General features: G+C 43.3%; 1 protein-coding gene and 1 long non-coding RNA gene across 3 annotated transcripts in view; one reads left to right on the top strand and one right to left on the bottom strand.

The window, feature by feature from the left end:
• Window positions 1-14,907, bottom strand: part of MID1 (midline 1) — a 346,318-nt gene that overhangs the window by 232,421 nt on the left and 98,990 nt on the right. The window lies entirely within an intron of this gene.
• Window positions 1-14,907, top strand: part of LOC144309016 (uncharacterized) — a 71,704-nt gene that overhangs the window by 56,289 nt on the left and 508 nt on the right. The gene's annotated exons all lie outside the window — the stretch shown is intronic.

The raw sequence follows: 14,907 nt of genomic DNA, 5'->3' as shown, positions 1-14,907 counted from the left end.
AATGTCTTCTGGGGAGGAAACTGCCCTGAGTAAGAACACTACTCTTGTGAAGACAATATGAAGAATCTTATGCTTAAGGATTTAGGGAACTCCTGCTCAGCCCGAGGCCTTCTGAGATACACAGTTTCTCTTTAAAAAGCAAAAAAGCCCCAGTCATCTGCCATAAAATCTGACATGTAGCTACCACCTCACGAAAAGGTTCCACAATGTTCTATGGAAAGCTTTCTCAGTGGAACCATCCCTGCTTTGGAAAAGGAAGTCAATAAAATTTTCTCTATAGAAATATGTTTTATAGTCAACTTACCAGAAACAGGGTGTACCATCAATTACTATGCTTTCAAAATATATTAAAGGGATAGAAAGACTTAGTGGCTAATACCATATGGGGGCTAATTATAGTTCTATAATTGGGTGGGGGAGGAAAGCACTGACTTTGGGGAGCCTAGAATCGAGGGTTGATGGGTTCAGTGTCTCCAGGTTTATCACAGTATATTCAGGTTGCCGGTGGGAATAGTCCTGGTGGGTTAACTGTTGCAATCCAGAAATTACACAATAGTTCCACACGGATGATCCTGGGATTTCCAGACTTCTGGGACCTTCCTCTCTACACCAAGGCTCAGGGACCCAGTCTTTGACAACCTCATGGCTCTGCTCTCTTTTAGGTATTCAGAATTTGAACAAATCATCTTCAGCAGTGAAAGGGGGAAGAGAGAGTGTGCAGATTGCAATGGGGGTTTTACAGACCACGACCAGAATCCTGATGTTCCATCGATAAGAACTCAGTTACATGACTACTGCTACCTATAAGGGAGGCTAGAAAACAAAGTCCCGCTCGTGTCCAGGAGGGAAAGGAGGATTGTTTGAACATAGAGTCATGCTTTGCCAATACAGTTGAAATCATTTTCATTGCCCAAGAGTCATACATTGTCTAATTTTCTGGTTTATAAAATCAGGATATTATATACTTTATAAAGATACTGTGAAGACTAATGAGAGATTTGTAAGCTACATTCTTCCCAAAGACTGTGCGCTCTGAAGGTATCTGATATCCGGAGAATAATACACTCTGCTAATTTATAGCCCCATTATGAATAGACATTCTTAATCCCTGGCAGACATCGTGATGTGGTCAATCCGTTATCATTCGTTAAGAAAAGGCAAATGTGCTATGCACTACAAGTTCATGTCCCCCAGCGATGGTGTAATATTTTCTTTTGCTCTCAATGTGTGAATTATTAAAAATAAGCTAGCTACAATGTCATCATTTTTGATTATATCAAAAATGAAGGCAGAGACAGGACTGCTTCCAATCTGTGAAGTTATTTAGCATTTAATATTCCCTTTGGGAAATCAATATGGTTTGGGGGAGATTATTTATATACCACTAGTCAAGTGTGGTTTAAATAAATGCACTGTGTTGCTAGAGTTATGTGAATGAATCTTTCAATGTCAAGACCTTACTATTGAATAAAGAGATATAATCATAAATCAGCTAACGGGAAAATGTTAGTGGAAATTATCTGGTCATTCTGCTGATATAGATGAATACCTTAGGTTCTGTTTTCTAGTATTTATTCAAATCATAAATATGAATGTCTGAACATTATATGTCAAACTATTAACATTTATTAGTTACTTAAAATGTATACTCTATGAAATTACATTTATTTGAGGGGGTGAAATGTGGGCTGGTGGTTCAGACAAGTATAAATAATTCATGTTTTTTAAAACCGGTTAGGTAAAAAAAAAGAAGTAATTAAATCACGACAAAGTAATCCCTACTCTTAAAATAGTCAGGGTGCATTCTTCCTAATTCAGGACACAAATCAGTTCTTTCCAAGCTTCCTGGGGGTTTGGAGCAGAGGAGGATGGTCAGCGGGTCAGAAAGAAAAACAGAAATCAACAGAAGTCTAGGGTCCCTGAGCTTAAACCACAGATTGGTTTATTTCTCCTTAGGTCACTCGACTCCTATTAGAGAGAAAAAATCAAAGTTCCTGGGAGAAACAAGAAGAAAGTACAGCTAAAGAGACTGGTTTCTCCAAAGCCATCCTGAGGCTATTTTGGGAGTGAGAACCCACAAGCCTCACGTGGAGCAGAGGGCCACCACTGGCTTTCCTGTTCTGCACTTAGCTATTTCTCAGACAACCGATATGCCCTGCTTTTGGCAGACAAAACCTGGAACCAGAGGGATAAATTCATTGGTAAATTTACAAAGGGATGCCACACCTTACCCCAATGTTCTCCATAAAATGTATTTAACTGGTGACTTTTTCCTGGAGCCGACGAAAACCCTTTTCGGTTGAATACAAATTATTTTCACATATTTAGGCTGAACACAATGAAATTGTCAACCTCTGGCCATTCTGATGGGCAAATGGCAAGTTTTTAAGGGTAACCTTGAGGTTTAGTTTTCCAGGAACGAACGAAGTAAGATAAGTCCTACTGACAAACTCAGCAATAAATTGGATGGGGAAACAACAGAGTAAAAGAATTCAGAGCATATTTTGAGGCAACTCAAAATCGCCACGATTCTGACTTCCAACACTCTTAAGTGTGCATCCTCCAAGAAAACGTTGATACTCAAAACTGACACTGCCCAGTAATGGAGTGGTTAAGGTCGGTCACTGGCTTCACAAAAGAAAAAGAAGCTGTTGGCTGATGATATCTTTTGTTTGCCACTGTGACAAGTAGCACGTGTGCAATGAAGTGCATGGTCGGTATCGTAGAGTTCTGGGTCTTTAGTATCTGGGAGAGATGGAACAGCGGGCTGCAGGCCGGTTAGGCGAGTTTTGCCCTTTCTGGCTCATTTGTCTAAGAAAGAATTTGGTGATTTGACAAGTTTCTGAAAGTGGAGGAAAATTATTTGAGTGAAGGCAGCCAGAGGCAGTTAGCAAATTCTGACCACCATCATAGTTGTCACCCACTGAAATTTAAACTCGAGTCCGAATTTATACAAGTGGATTCACTTACATGGTGCAGAATTCACATGCTATTTATTAACTACCACTGGGCCCTTTCTTCTGAATCCCGTACATTTTTGGATGGCATGACATTTTGGAAGCCATGATCCTCTTGTGATAGGTTAGAAGAGCCAGGTAAAACCTTCTTACTGTGTTCTAACTTCGTATACTCATCTTTAACTGCAATGATGATTTTGATTCGAAAGACAAACTTCAGGAAAGGAAGTGAAAAAGTCAGAAAGTCTGGAGAAAGTTGGAGGAGGGAGTGTGTGTGGGATGTGGGGAGTGGGGAAGACAGCGGATTCTTCCCTTTTTTTTTTTGTAAGTGATTATTCACTTCTAAATGAGACAGCTCAGTTTAACTGCCCTGAATTTATGGGTCTAACCATTGGGGAAGATTATGTGTCTTGAGTCCTCCAGGGAAAGAAGCTACCTGGCGGTCCAACATTCATGGTCAATTGTTATTACAGGTGTGGGAACTCGTTGCTGGCAACGGGAGAACTCCTAGGGCAGGAAATTCAGGTGGGGTTCACTGATGAGGTAGTTGGGAGGCAGCCAAAGCTGTATGCCAGTGAAGGGCTTAGGTAGCTACTGGAGCTAGTGTGTTCTGGTCTATACTTTAGAAGAATGCAGCAACCCATTATTTGTGTCTTTATAGAAATGTATTAACCAATTTTATGTGTCCATGGAATTTATTTTGCCCAGAAGTTGTACTAAACTAGGAAGCAGCCAACTTTTTATGCTTTCTAGAGTGATAAGATTATATTGTATTAGTTAATAAGTTACATAAGTTACATAATCTTGTAATTAATAAGTTATATAAATTAATAAGTACATTAGTTATTGGGCAAAAATTATGTCTTTGCAACCAAAACCTGTGTATAGTGAGTTGATATATCTAAAAATGCACAGGTCCTTAAAATAACTCTTGAGAAAAAGCTCTTACTATATAAACCAGGTAGTGATCAGGATAAGTGGATGATACAAATACCTCGTGATTGAATTATTACTATTATTATTTTTAAAGTAAGCTCTATGACCAACGTGAGTCTTGAACCCATGACCCCAAGATCAAGAGTCACATGCTTTACTGACTGAGCCAGCCAGGTGTCCCTGAATTATATTTTTTAACTTAATTTTCTTTAAGTGAACTCTATGCCCAACATACGGCTCGAACTCATGACCCTGAGATCAAGAGTGGCACGTTCTACCAACTGGGCCAGCTAGGCACCCAATGATTGAATTATTTTTAAAGATTTTAAAAAATTTATTCATTAGAGAGAGACACACACACGCACACAGAGTACAAGCAGGGGGAGAGGCAGAGGGAGAGGGAGAAGCCAATATCCCACTGAGCTGGAAGCCTATATGGGGCTTGATTCCAGGACCTGGAGATCATGACCTGAGCTGAAGGCAGATGCTTAACCACCTGAGCCACCGAGGTGCCCCTGAATTATTTTTAAAATAATTTTTCTTTTTAAAAAATTAGTCAAGTAATTCATAGTCATTGTTGAACTAGTAGAGAATCCAGGGAAGTAAATCAAAACAACTTATGACCTAGTCTACCTTCCAAAGTCAGCCACTGGTACCAATTTATTGTGCAACTTTTTCCTATGTTAATATAATATGTATTTTAAGTGGGATTGTTCTCTCTCTCCCTCTCTTCTACATATATATATGTATCACATTATAATCTGCCCTTTTAATATTTTAACTGCTATATAATATTCCATTTTATGAATATACCATGCATTATTTCAATCAGTCCACTTTTGTTGATCCTCTAGATCATTTACCATGTTTAGGCTCAACTGTAGATTGTTATCACAATCATTTTATACTCATGTTAGCAGATTTGCCCAACTATTTCTTTAGGGTAAATTCGTAGAAGTAGGATTGATTGTTAATAGGATGTGATTTTTTTGTGGAGGTTTTAATACAAATGATGAAGTACTTCCCCTAAAACTTGTATTTATTTGCAATCCCACCAACCATATGAGAGTTATTAGCTTGTTTTAAGAGTTTCCAGCCAGACCATTCACTACTTCGGAGGAGATGAGGGCATATTTCCTGACTTCCTTCCTTCCTTCCTTTCTTCCTTCCTTCCTCCCTCTGACAAACATTGATCCGTAACCTACCACGTTCAGGCACTGGACACAAAGTCTTCGATCACATTAGCCAGCATGTGTGGGAGAGTAATGATTCTGTACCTTCTCTTCTCTTGGCCTCTTATGTAATCCACGTAAATATCATGGACAATTCCAACATGTTGACTTCCAATCTCCCTTTCCCAGATGCTTTTCACATCTGGAAGGAACACAAATTCTTGTGTCAGACCATGCTCCTTGATTTTGCTCTGGAAATACTGTCACAGCTCTGAGAGAAACCAGCCATGTCTCATCTCCAGGCTGACTGTCGAATTCCTCAAGTAGCTCTTCCTCAGTGATGGTGCTATGGCACTTCCACTACACCCCCCCACCCCTTCACCCCAGGTCCGAAGCAGTGCAAAGACAGGAGTACATGGGTTATTTCAGGGCCCCTCGTTCCCTACATCAGACTCCCTATAATATTAACAGGTTATTTTCATGATGCTCTTAGAAACCAGGATAAACAGGGGTGCCCGGGTGGCTCAGTGGTTGAGTGTCTGCCTTCGGCTCAGGGCGTGATCCCGGGGTCCTGGGATTGAGTCCCACATCGGGCTCCCAGCAAGGAGCCTGCTTCTCCCCCTGCCTGTGTCTCTGCCTCTCTCTCTGTGTCTCTCATGAATAAATAAATTAAATCTTTACAAAATTTTTTTTTAAAAAGGAGCCAAGATGAACAACAGTCTTCTTATCTAGGAAAGTGACAATCAATGAGGGTTTTCTCTATTGTTTTAAGTAGAAAGCCCCCAGATAGCTTTTAAATTAGTGTGAGGCACTTCAGACCTACACTTGCCCCAGAATGGTCTGACAAGTTTCCAATCATTAATGGACCTCTTTCAAGTCCCTGGGAGGTTGGGGGTTTTCCTGTGACTATGAAAGTCAAACGAACTGGTCCTATAATTACAAATTAATAAAACATGTTTAGGTGTAGATAATGTAAAACATGATTAAAGCATTCTCAGCTATATTGATCCATATGCAATATTAGGACTTCAGGAATTCTGGTTGTGCCTCTTTCAAGTTGTCCAAAGTAAAATTGCACCGTACGGTTCACCGTTGAACAACATCAGTTTGAACTGCATGGGTTCTTTTATAGATGGACTTTTTCTCATAAATACAGTACAGTGGTGTTAATGTATTTTACTTACGATTTTCTCTTTTTAAAGATATTTTTTAAAATATTTATTTATTTATGTGTGAGAGAGAAAGAGCAGTGGGGAGGGGCAGAGGGAGAGAGAGAGAAGCAGATACCCCGCTGAGCAGGGAGCCTGACACAGGGCTCGATCCCAAGACCCTGGGATCATGACCTGAGCCAAAGGAAAACACTTAACTGACTGAGACACCAGGCTCCCCTGAATCAGAAGTTCTGACCATAGGCTTATTGGGCTTTACCAAGTCTTCCAGTTGATGCCAATAATATGCCCAAGTTCAAAACCATTGTTGGGGGAGGTCCATGGGGAGATGGGCAAAATGGGTGAAGGGGAATGAGAGATACTGGCTTCCAATTATGGAATGAGTAACTCACAGGGATGAAAGGTGACAACACGGGGATCATAGTCAATGATACAATAGTGTTGTATGGTGACAGACGGTAGCAACACTTGTGAACAAGGCATGACATATAGAGTTGTTCACCTGAAACAAATGTAACCAAGTACGTCAACTATACTGGAACAAAGCAAAATAAACCTTGGCTTTAGCTTAAAAAAAAAAAAAAAAAGCGGAGAGAGAGAGAGAGAATTTCTCAAAGAAGTTTTAGGTTTGTGTAATTCAAGAACACATCAAGATATTCCCTTAACGCAACCATTTACAGTAAAAATATAAAATCTGAGTTGGCATTTTCACTTAGAATCTCATTTCCAGTGCAGCCCATGATTCGCATGGAGTTGTAGACTTAAAGCCCACTAGCGGAGATGGTTCAAAAGTCTTTAGAGCCTACGTGTTTAGTAAGAGGGGTCCCCTTACTAAAAGTTTTAGTTCAGGCCAGAGGGCCACGGGGTACCCTCTCCTGATGTTCCCTGGGCACGCTCAGTCTTGTCATGAGTCTTGTCAAGAGTCTTGTTACCTCTTCCTAGCTCCTCTGCATTCACCTTGATGGCAAGTTTCGACAAAAGTCATCATTCCCGTTGGCGTTTTCATGCTCTGTGACAATGGGATCCAGAATGCAGAGGACAGAAAACACCCTGTTTCCAGGTACTATTCTAGCAGTGCCCTGGTTTAATCATTTACCCTTCCCAGGGGCATCGCTGTACTCTGAGCACTTGGAATTGGACGTGCTGGCAGCGTTCCGCCTCCCACACTCCATAGCAAGACGCTTTCTCTTTGCATTTTGAAAAGAATTCTCTTAAAGGAAAATGAAAATACAATTAAAGGGCGAGGGTGAGCCTCCTTTTGTGCCAGTCCTTGGGCACCCAAACAATCGGCAACATTCATCCCAGATTGCCATGGGCGGGGTGGGCAGGAGAAGCATGCCCTCCTGGAGCCCAGCATAAAGCAAAGGCTGGGTTCAAGGTGAATGGGAGATGCTCGGTTCCAAGGGAGCCCGAAGTCACGTGGGCTGTTGAGCTGGAAATGTACACAGCTCCTCGGGCCTTCGTGTCCAAGTCGGGAATTCCTCTTCTAGAGGAAGAACCACAGGAACTCATCTTTGACTGCTGTGGATCTTGGGTGGAACTGGCACAGCCTCTTTAAAATTTGTGAGCGATCGATTTTTGTTCATCAAATCCGGAGCCCTCTAGCATGGTTTGGTTTCCACTGTATTCGTGCTATCGCTTATTGAACCGTAGCCCATGCTCCCAGATAGCCGTGGATAAGAGGCAGCCACATGTAACATGCCAACAGCCTCGTTTATGGCCTCCAAACATAATGAAAAGGGAATGGAAATGAGGCCATGTCTGGTAGGGCTTGAAAAGATTTTGCATCCAAGGAGCCTGCCAAGATGTTAACATAAGGGAACAATATCATCAGACAAAAGGGAAAAAAAATAATTACCGAGGCAATTAGTGATAATATAGAGAATGCCAAGCTTTGTTTAAATAAAACAAAATTCTATCATTAAAATATGATGATTTCAAAACAGTGTTTATTATTCTAATTTTGTTCAATCAAGACATAATATTCTCTTTCGTGTTCTGTACCTACTGCAATTTCTAGAGGAATAATCTAATTGGAATGCATTCGAAAGTTGGTCTTTTCTTGCAAACGAAGTTAGGCGTGAAGAGGTTTGCTTGTGTTAAGCAGACGGGTTTCCCTCTGCCGCGTGCAAGACTCCTCTGTGGTCAGGACAGCAGGGGAGCCCGGTTCCACGTCCACAGGGCTGGGCTGTAACAGCTGTAACCGGTTTATGTGTTTCCAACTCAGACGAATTCATATAATTTTGTGTTTCCGGCTTATCAGATCTAAAGAGATAGCGTTCTTTGCTAATAATGTTTTCAGCAGTGTCGTCTAATCAACAAATATTTTCCATGGTCATCTTGCACCCCAAACACAGGATCAAATTTCCCCTCACCCAAAGTTCAGGTTGCAGCGTGTTCAAGGATAATGGGGAGCAACAAACTTCCTTAACACACGGGACTGGCAAGGACAACAACTGTTTTCTTGGGCAAAAGAGATTAAATCTAAAAACATATCTTTCTGAAAAGTAAGGCCAAATCCAGAGTTTTGCACTCAAAACGCAATACTTTCTTTTAGAACACAGGCTTGCTATTTGGAGGATTACGCACAGAAATATTTCCAAATTGCCACCCACACAGTTCCTTGGCCATCTCCTTGTAAGTCTGAGTAAACGTGTGGTTAGCAGAAACCTTTTGATGTTATCCTATGCCAAGTATAATTTTAAAAATAAGCAAATTGCTGCATAAAAATCACATCATAGATGATGCTTCTTGTGCAGAGCTGAGAGACAGGGGGTGTACATTTTTCAAAAGCTCCTTGTAGCTCTGATGTTTTCTTTTGCCACGGAAAAGGATCCAACCCCCTGGCTTTACCCACCGAAGTACACGTTCTTGTTACAAATACAAAGCAAATTCTATAAATGCATGTGAATTTGAATTCTCCATCCTTTAGGTAGGGATGGTAAGATCCAGATATTTAGCAACGCTGACCCCTTATTTATTATTAATCAACTGGAGATGATAACTCTTTAAATAGGATACAAATGACAATTCCAATAGGGGAACAGAAAAACCTAAGGCAAACAGGAATTAAGGACTCAGTCGATGGCTCTCCCCCTACCATGAGAAAACAGCCGAGATTGCTCCTCCCGGCCCACCGTGAAAGCCACAAAAATACTTTGAGTTCTTGAACCTGCCGGGTTGATGCATATTAGTCCTCAAGTGGAAAACCGGAATTTTTATTATCATGCTAGTTTCACTCAATTATTTCTTCATTTACTTAAGCAGAAAAGGAACTTCTGAGATGACTGGCCATCTAGCTCAGGAAGCAGAGAGGAACAAAGGGAGGCTAGGCAGTCAGAAACCCAGGCCAGAGCCTGTCTTGGACTGAAGTTGCCCAAGGAGAAAGCCTGCAGCCACCCCTGACCCCAAGAGCCTGTTAGAACTGCAGAAGCTGCTGCTTCTGGAAAGTATCACTGTCTTTTTCTTGCTGGTTCCCACCCCCCCACCCCTTATCAGAGAGATTGTGTGTCCAGGTCGAGGATCTGAAGAACCTCTTTGAGGGGTTTGCTCAAGTTATGGGGACCTCGGGCAGGGAAGGAGGTGTCATGGTGCCCTCTGCTGGGAAAACTCAGTAGTGCTGCCCGGTAGGGTTTCTGAAAGGGGTCGAAGTAAAATTTGATTTGATTTTTTTTTTTTTTGGCTCAAGGGTGTTTCTGGAACAAAAAGTCCTGAGAAGTACTCTGCAAAAAAGTAGTTGCAAAACCCCAAACCACATGAAATTAGCTTGATTCTGAGTTGACAGTGGAATTCGAAACCAGCTGTATTTCATCCTAAAATGTTAGCGCCATAAACCCTTCATCAAACCTGGAGACAATTATTTTCTCACTATCTGGACAAGACCACATTTCTAGCGGCTGAATTTTTCCAGGGTGGACTTTGCTCTCCCATGTTCCTTTTGTAGAACTCCCCTCACTCAGACTTGCATAAACAAGCCTCGTTCAGGAATGAAGGATGCCACCCTCTGTTATTCCGCTATTAAAAGTCAGAAAAGGAATTTGTCACAGCAAGCACGCATCACATTTGCATTCTCAGGCTTCTTAGGAATACAGTAAGGCCTGAAATTAGTCTGAAAAAATCATTTGAGGAAGTTCAGGAAAACAGTGGTACTTCATTAAAGGTGTCATTTCTTTACCTCGTTCACCAGTTCTGGATCCATAGTTGAAAGATTTAAACTACCTACAACTTAAACCAGCTAAAAATCACTAAGGGGCAGTAAAAGGAGACTATCGATATGCACCACGTGCTGACAGAGCTTTTGGTAAACAACTGGATCTTCTTTTTTTTTTTTTTTTTTTTTGTAAAAAACTGGATCATCTTCAACAGATATTAAGGACATATCTGTTTAAATAAAAGTAATGAATAAAAGAGACAAAATATGATTGCCTCACGGAATCAAAAAACTTGGCTCCTGCCTAGCATGGGTGTGTGTTTTAAGTCTCATTTATTTAAGTGTTCTGTATACCTAATGTGAGACTCGAACTCATGACCCCGAGATCAAGAGTCACATGCCCTTCCAACTGGGCCAGCCAGGCGCTCCCCGGTTAGTGCATTTAAAAATCTTTTTGTTGTTGCTTGTTTTTAAACCTGAGTCCTGATTAGAGAACAGAAACCATGGCTTTGGTCTGGTTAAGTGAATGACTGATGGATTCATTCGTTCACTTACACACAGGTGAGGCAGGCTTCACGGGTGTGCAACCATGTAGTCTCATGAGAGCCCAGGCTCAGAAGGGCCCCGAGTTCAGCTCCGTGCTCTGCTATTGCCCATCTTGTAATTCCTAGCAAATTTTTATTTTACTTTTAAAAGGTTTTATTTATGTATTCATGAGAGACACACAGAGAGAGGCAGAGACATAGGCAGAGGGAGAAGCAGGCTCCCTGTGGGGAGCCCAATGCGGGACTTGATCCCAGCACCCCAGGGTCACGCCCTGGGCCAAAGGCAGATGCTCAGCCTTTGAGCCAACCAGGCGCCCTTAGTAAATCTTAAACAAAGGGCCCCACATTTTCATTTCGCACCGGGTCTGTAAATCATGTAGCCCGGCCCATCCGCAGGCTTATTCAGCGAGGGCCTCTGAGCACTGTCGGGGTTAGATGCTGACCTTCCTTGGAAACATAGAAGCCGGAGGCACAGTGCTCATGCCCAAGGGGCTTCTAGTCTAAGAAAGGACATGTACAAGGACCAGGACATGTACAAGGACCAGGAGAACAGGCAGCCAAACATCATAATTTGATAAAAGAGGCCTGGGTGCTCTGTAGTTCAGAGGATGATGGGAAGATCACTTCCAGCTGGGAAAACCTGAAATGCCTCGTGAATGGGGTGTCATTTGAGCTGGGACTTTCAAATAGATTCTTCAGTACTTATTTCTCTCCAGGAAAATAAAAAAACAAAGAAAATAAATAGAGGAGCTTTTCCTTTCTGCCATCTGGTCCACTTTGTGGTTTTGCTGTGTTCTCTTAGTCACCTTGGCTGACTTTGGAGTTTTCATCATCAGATTCCTGTGCTCTTTTACTCATAAAGGGTGGTCTTCCATAGAGAAAGGAGTTTCAATTAAAAAAAAATCAGGGGATGGGCTCAATTTGTGCCTCACTCGGCAAGCTTGGAGATGTCGCAGGAAACCAGTGGGGGGCTTCATTTGCTAAGGGGGTTGCTCCCTCATGCTGTGGCCCCGTGGCTATGAGACAGTGGCAGCAGGCTCAGAAGCTGTGGCACTGGGTAAGCAATTCGGGGCACACTGCCCCTCCTGCCACCCGCCCCCAAGGTGGGTCAATCCTATCATCTCACTACACAAAAAGCAGCACTTTTTCCTCCGAGAGACGTTGCCATGACACTGATGGAGATGTCGTCATGACACCGAGGGTGCCAAACCCCTATCTAGAAATCCAACTGTGTCCACTTCAGGGTGCTGAAGAAGCTCAATGTAAAAGCAGGAGCCAAGGCTGTAAGTTGTTTTACCCAGAAGTCCAGATTGCATCTCTCTCGACCTCCACAAGTACCTTCTCAGCAAACACATTGCTTAAGAGATACTGGGTTTTGAGAAAAGCATGATAGTATTCTCTAAGATTGGATGTAAAAATTATAAATGTGTTCTATTCGATAGGGATAAAGCTGCATGTAACCATTTTTAAAAAAATATTTTTAAGACATATTGGCCATGTTATTCAATATTAACACAATAGTTATTTTTTAAAAAAATCTTTGCACACTAATGACATCACCTCACACCATCCTTAGGGTCGATATCCTTTGGAAAAGAACATATTGCACAAAAGATGTAATATAGCCAGGGAACTTTGCAGAGAACTCAAGGATATTTTTCTTTCCTATACCGTCTCATAGTTATTATTTTTTTAAAAGTAATCTCAACACCGAATGCGGGGCTTGAGCACGTGTTTTTTTTTTTTTTTGAAGATCTTTATTTATTTATTCGTGAGACACACACACACACACACACAGAGACACAGAGGGAGGCAGAGACATAGGCAAAGGGAGAAGCAGGCTCCCTGCGGGGAGCCTGATGCCGGACTCGATCCCAGGACCCTGGGGTCACGACCTGAGCTGAAGGCAGATGCCCAACCGCTGAGCCACCCAGGTGCCTGAGATTAAGAGTCACACGCACACTCTACTGACTGAGCCAGGCAGGGTCCCATCTCATAGTGTCTCTTAATATGTTCCGTATTTCTAGAACTTTGCCTCCTTAATTCTTAAGATTTATTAATTTATTTGAGTGAGGGAGAGAACAAGGGGAGGGGCAGAGGGAGGGAGAATCTCATGCAGACTCCACGCTGAGCGAGGAGCCCGACACAGGGCTCGATCTCACAATTGGAGCCGAAATCAAGTGTCTGATGCTCTACCGACTGCACCAGCCAGAGCCCCATACCTCTTTGATTCTTAATGGAACAAGGTAGAAGTTTTGTTGTTGTTTTTCTTAAAGCCACTATGTGTTTTTAAGTCTCTGATTTTGGATAAAGCTATGAAAGCAAGGTATACAGTAAATTACGTGTTTTAAAAAAATTTTTTTAGCCTGATCTTTTTGAAGCCCAATTTCTCACTAGATATTTAAACCAGAACCAGCAAGGAGACACTCTCTGGATACCAATTCAGCAACATTGGCCATTTCTTCCCAATCGCTAATACAATTAATACAGATCTGGGTATTATTTTAAGAAGCTATTAATCGAATTCCCCGTGAGGGAAAAACAATCAACATTTACATCGAATTCTTACCTTGGACTTTGAGACAAAATTAAAACAGGAGAGGAGGCACTTCGAACACGACAGGTTTTACGACTCAGGTTAAGATCGAAGTCTGCAATGTAACGTTTAGTCGTGTGCTCAAAAGAACAGGGGAATAAAGATGCATTTGAGTAAAATTCAAGAGCCAGGCCTGGTTGCACGAAACCACCGTCTGGCGGACTTTATGAGAGAAAGCTGAAATCGCGTAAGCGGCAGCAGCTGGCTTCAGAAAGGGGCGGCACAGCAGAGCCAGATCCACGACAGCAGAGGCTGCCCCTGCCCTGGTTTCCCAGCCTGAGAACCGCGGGCGTCACACGTGTCCAGCTCCTGCCCTCTGGACCTGCCCACCGCCGCCAGGCTTCGGCCTCCTGGCACCGCGGGCCCACATCCGCGGTGGCCGAGCTGCGGGCCGCGGGGGCCCGGGGGCCACGGAGCCAGGGACCTGCAGACTGAAGTCTCTGCAGCTTGTGGCTCCGCGGGAACCGGTGGCGATGGCTGGGCTCCTCCTTCGTGCCCGCAGCCCCGGACCCGGCGGGCCGCGGCGAGGGGATGCAATTAGCGAAAGTTCCAAGGCCACTTCCTTGGTGCCAATGCTCGGAGGGGCCCAAGCAGAGAACCGGGCCTGCAGGGAAACCTCCATCTGGGTCGCATCTGCTATGTGGCAGGACGCGGGTTCCCGCTGTTTCGATTTCATCGTTCGGAAGCTTAAAAGCTGCCTTTTGCATTATGAAGGACTGGCTCATCAGAGCCAGGTGTAGATCCAGATTCAGCGACAATTTGTCTTAATTCTGCGAAAGCAGAGGGGATTTGGCAACTTCTTTGAAGACTCCAGGGCATTGGCGTTCTGGTGAAAGCGGGGGTCCTTGCAGTGCAGCCCAGGGGCCAGAGGGGCCCATAGAAATGCCGACCCTCGGGCTCCAGCTCATCCTCCGGAGTCAGGCCTCGGAGGCTGGGTCCCAGCAAGCTGTGTTCTATGCCTTCCACGTGATTCTGTCGCGTGCTCAACAGAACCACCAGTTTAAGGAATCCCAATAGAGGGGCCTTCTCCGAGAGTAACTGGGGCCGCCTCCCCTGGGAAACGGGCTGCTTGCTCCTGTGTTACCATGGTGCTGCAACTTTGTTGTTGTTTTTTTTTTAGGATTTTTATTTATTTGTTCGTAAGAGACACACAGAGAGAGAGAGAGAGAGAGGCAGAGACACAGGCAGAGGGAGAAGCCAGGCTCCCTGCGGGGAGCCCGATGTGGGATTCGATCCCCAGACTCTGGGATCACTAACTGAGCCGAAGGCAGACACTCAACCACTGAGCCACCCAGGTGCCCCTGCAACTTTGTACTTGGTCTGTGAAATTAGACCACTCTAGTTCACTTTTTGGTTTAGTCTAGTTTAGTTTCTAGTTTCTA

Source organism: Canis aureus, chromosome X (assembly GCF_053574225.1).
Source record: "Canis aureus isolate CA01 chromosome X, VMU_Caureus_v.1.0, whole genome shotgun sequence".
NCBI lineage: Eukaryota > Metazoa > Chordata > Mammalia > Carnivora > Canidae > Canis > Canis aureus.
The sequence above is the reverse complement of the archived record's forward strand: the minus strand, read 5'-3'. Positions and strand labels throughout refer to the sequence as shown.